At 46.7% G+C, this 4,620-nt stretch overlaps 1 long non-coding RNA gene across 1 annotated transcript; it reads right to left on the bottom strand.

Annotated features, from left to right (window-relative positions):
• Positions 1-88: 88 nt before the first annotated feature.
• Positions 89-1,296, bottom strand: LOC127926591 (uncharacterized). The gene is made up of 4 exons (XR_008124497.1): positions 1,158-1,296; positions 749-866; positions 301-628; positions 89-184 (listed from the first exon to the last, which is right to left on the bottom strand). It is a non-coding gene; the product is annotated as an uncharacterized LOC127926591 (long non-coding RNA).
• Between the last annotated feature and the right edge of the window lie 3,324 nt (positions 1,297-4,620).

Consider the following 4,620-nt stretch of genomic DNA (forward strand, 5'->3'; position numbering starts at 1 on the left):
CCTGACTATATTAATGGTTTAAACCCTCTGGGTTGTTGCCATGATCTTCTCCTCAATCCCAGTAACCTGAACTAGATTGTAGCTAATTTAACCCAACACCTAGTGTTCTCCTCAATCCCAGTAACCTGAACTAGATTGTAGCTAGGTTAACCCAACACCTAGTGTTCTCCTCAATCCCAGTAACCTGAACTAGATTGTAGCTACGTTAACCCAACACCTAGTGTTCTCTTCAATCAGTAACCTGAACTAGATTGTAGCTAGGTTAACCCAACACCTAGTGTTCTCCTCAATCCCAGTGACCTGAACTAGATTGTAGCTACGTTAACCCAACACCTAGTGTTCTCCTCAATCCCAGTAACCTGAACTAGATTGTAGCTAGGTTAACCCAACACCTAGTGTTCTCCTCAATCCCAGTAACCTGAACTAGATTGTAGCTACGTTAACCCAACACCTAGTGTTCTCCTCAATCCCAGTAACCTGAACTAGATTGTAGCTAGGTTAACCCAACACCTAGTGTTCTCCTCAATCCCAGTAACCTGAACTAGATTGTAGCTACGTTAACCCAACACCTAGTGTTCTCCTCAATCCCAGTAACCTGAACTAGATTGTAGCTACGTTAACCCAACACCTAGTGTTCTCCTCAATCCCAGTAACCTGAACTAGATTGTAGCTACGTTAACCCAACACCCTAGTGTTCTCCTCAATCCCAGTAACCTGAACTAGATTGTAGCTTCGATTAACCCAACACCTAGTGTTCTCCTCAATCCCAGTAACCTGAACTAGATTGTAGCTACGTTAACCCAACACCTAGTGTTCTCCTCAATCCCAGTAACCTGAACTAGATTGTAGCTACGTTAACCCAACACCTAGTGTTCTCCTCAATCAGTAACCTGAACTAGATTGTAGCTAGGTTAACCCAACACCTAGTGTTCTCCTCAATCCCAGTAACCTGAACTAGATTGTAGCTACGTTGGCAACACCTAGTGTTCTCCTCAATCAGTAACCTGAACTAGATTGTAGCTACGTTAACCCAACACCTAGTGTTCTCCTCAATCCAAGCCTGAACTAGATTGTAGCTAGGTTAACCCAACACCTAGTGTTCTCCTCAATCCCAGTGACCTGAACTAGATTGTAGCTAGTTTTGATTAACCCAACACCTAGTGTTCTCCTCAATCCCAGTAACCTGAACTAGATTGTAGCTACGTTAACCCAACACCTAGTGTTCTCCTCAATCCCAGTAACCTGAACTAGATTGTAGCTACGTTAACCCAACACCTAGTGTTCTCCTCAATCCCAGTAACCTGAACTAGATTGTAGCTAGGTTAACCCAACACCTAGTGTTCTCCTCAATCCCAGTAACCTGAACTAGATTGTAGCTACGTTAACCCAACACCTAGTGTTCTCCTCAATCCCAGTAACCTGAACTAGATTGTAGCTACGTTAACCCAACACCTAGTGTTCTCCTCAATCCCAGTAACCTGAACTAGATTGTAGCTAGGTTAACCCAACACCTAGTGTTCTCCTCAATCCCAGTAACCTGAACTAGATTGTAGCTACGTTAACCCAACACCTAGTGTTCTCCTCAATCCCAGTAACCTGAACTAGATTGTAGCTACGTTAACCCAACACCTAGTGTTCTCCTCAATATGTTCTGAGTCCTTAGGGGCTAAGGTGCTGGACTGACAGTACTTGGATCAAGCCCTGGTTACTTCACAACTAAGGAATACTGTAGACTACACATGACTCAAAACAAGGCTACACCACCCGGCTCAAAACAAGGCTACAACACCACCTGGCTCAAAACAAGGCTACAACACCACCTGGCTCAAAACAAGGCTACACCACCTGGCTCAAAACAAGGCTACACCACTTGGCTCAAAACAAGGCTACAACACCTGTCTCAAAACAAGGCTACAACACCTGTCTCAAAACAAGGCTACACCACCTGTCTCAAAACAAGGCTACACCACCTGGCTCAAAACAAGGCTACACCACCTGTCTCAAAACAAGGCTACAACACCTGTCTCAAAACAAGGCTACACCACCCGGCTCAAAACAAGGCTACAACACCCGGCTCAAAACAAGGCAACAACACCTGTCTCAAAACAAGGCTACACCACCTGGCTCAAAACAAGGCTACACCACCCGTCTCAAAACAAGGCTACAACACCTGTCTCAAAACAAGGCTACACCACCTGGCCCAAACAAGGCTACACCACCCGTCTCAAAACAAGGCTACACCACCCGTCTCAAAACAAGGCTACAACACCTGTCTCAAAACAAGGCTACACCACCTGGCCCAAACAAGGCTACAACACCAGTCTCAAAACAAGGCTACAACACCTGGCTCAAAACAAGGCTACACCACCTGGCTCAAAACAAGGCTACACCACCTGGCTCAAAACAAGGCTACAACACCTGTCTCAAAACAAGGCTACACCACCTGGCTCAAAACAAGGCTACACCACCCGTCTCAAAACAAGGCTACAACACCTGTCTCAAAACAAGGCTACACCACCTGGCCCAAACAAGGCTACAACACCAGTCTCAAAACAAGGCTACAACACCTGGCTCAAAACAAGGCTACACCACCTGGCTCAAAACAAGGCTACACCACCTGGCTCAAAACAAGGCTACACCACCTGTCTCAAAACAAGGCTACAACACCTGTCTCAAAACAAGGCTACACCACCTGGCTCAAAACAAGGCTACAACACCCGGCTCAAAACAAGGCTACAACACCTGTCTCAAAACAAGGCTACACCACCTGGCTCAAAACAAGGCTACACCACCCGTCTCAAAACAAGGCTACAACACCTGTCTCAAAACAAGGCTACACCACCTGGCCCAAACAAGGCTACAACACCGGTCTCAAAACAAGGCTACAACACCTGGCTCAAAACAAGGCTACACCACCTGGCTCAAAACAAGGCTACACCACCTGGCTCAAAACAAGGCTACACCACCTGGCTCAAAACAAGGCTACACCACCTGTCTCAAAACAAGGCTACAACACCTGGCTCAAAACAAGGCTACAACACCTGTCTCAAAACAAGGCTACAACACCTGTCTCAAAACAAGGCTACAACACCTGTCTCAAAACAAGGCTACAACACCAGGCTACACCACCTGACTCAAAACAAGGCTACAACACCAGGCTACACCACCTGGCTCAAAACAAGGCTACACCACCTGGCTCAAAACAAGGCTACATCACCTGGCTCAAAACAAGGCTACAACACCAGGCTCACTCTCACCATGGTGATATAGTACAGTAAAAAAAGCCTATTAAAACAAACAAGGTTATTTTAAAACTTGAGCGTGTGGTTGGAAAGTACTGGATGGATACAGTACTCCCCTCTTCCCCTAGTTTGTTAGTGTTTAATAAAGCATGGGGCTGCTCGACAACACACACACACACACACACACACACACACACACACACACACACACACACACACACACGTGTGTGGTGACAGGTTTGAACATGCTCCAGGGTGAATTATTGATGTCTAGCTGAGGGCACAGTGGAACCTAAATAGAGACAGAGAGAGAGGAGAGAGAGAGAGAGAGGAGAGAGAGACAGAGACAGAGAGAGAGACAGAGAGAGAGAGAGAGAGAGAGAGAGAGAGGATAGAGAGAGAGGGGGGATGAAGATAGAGAATGAGGATAGATAGAGAGAGGAGAAAGATAGGGAGTCAAGATAGAGATACAAGAAAAAAAAAGAGGAGAGAACTCTCACGGGCACCATGCGGTGACAAAGGTAATCATCCTGGATATCATGGTGGTGGGAACAGGCTAGGGACTCGTTCCAAACGGCGCCCTATTCCCTATATAGTGCACTTCTTTTGATCTGAGCCCTGTTGGTCCCCTATGGGCCCTGGTTAAAAGTAGTTTACTATATAAATGGAATAAGGTTCCATTTGCGTGGCTCACCAGAGCATTGGCAGATCAGATGTATCTGCATTATTCAAAGGCTGAACTGAGGACGATACTGCTGCTGTACTCTGACACCCATTATCAGACTGACACCCATTATCCGTTACCAGACTGACACCCATCACCTGTTACCAGACTGACACCCATCACCTGTTACCAGACTGACACCCATCACCTGTTACCAGACTGACACCCATCACCTGTTACCAGACTGACACCCATCACCTGTTACCAGACTGACACCCATCACCTGTTACCAGACTGACACCCATTATCAGACTGACACCCATTATCCGTTACCAGACTGACACCCATCACCTGTTTCCAGACTGACACCCATTATCAGACTGACACCCATTATCCGTTACCAGACTGACACCCATTATCCGTTACCAGACTGACACCCATCACCTGTTTCCAGACTGACACCCATCACCTGTTACCAGACTGACACCCATCACCTGTTTCCAGACTGACACCCATTATCAGACTGACACCCATTATCCGTTACCAGACTGACACCCATTATCCGTTACCAGACTGACACCCATCACCTGTTTCCAGACTGACACCCATCACCTGTTACCAGACTGACACCCATCACCTGTTACCAGACTGACACCCATCACCTGTTACCAGACTGACACCCATTATCAGACTGACACCCATTATCCATTACCA

This window comes from Oncorhynchus keta, unplaced genomic scaffold, assembly GCF_023373465.1.
Source record: "Oncorhynchus keta strain PuntledgeMale-10-30-2019 unplaced genomic scaffold, Oket_V2 Un_contig_7858_pilon_pilon, whole genome shotgun sequence".
Taxonomy (NCBI): domain Eukaryota; kingdom Metazoa; phylum Chordata; class Actinopteri; order Salmoniformes; family Salmonidae; genus Oncorhynchus; species Oncorhynchus keta.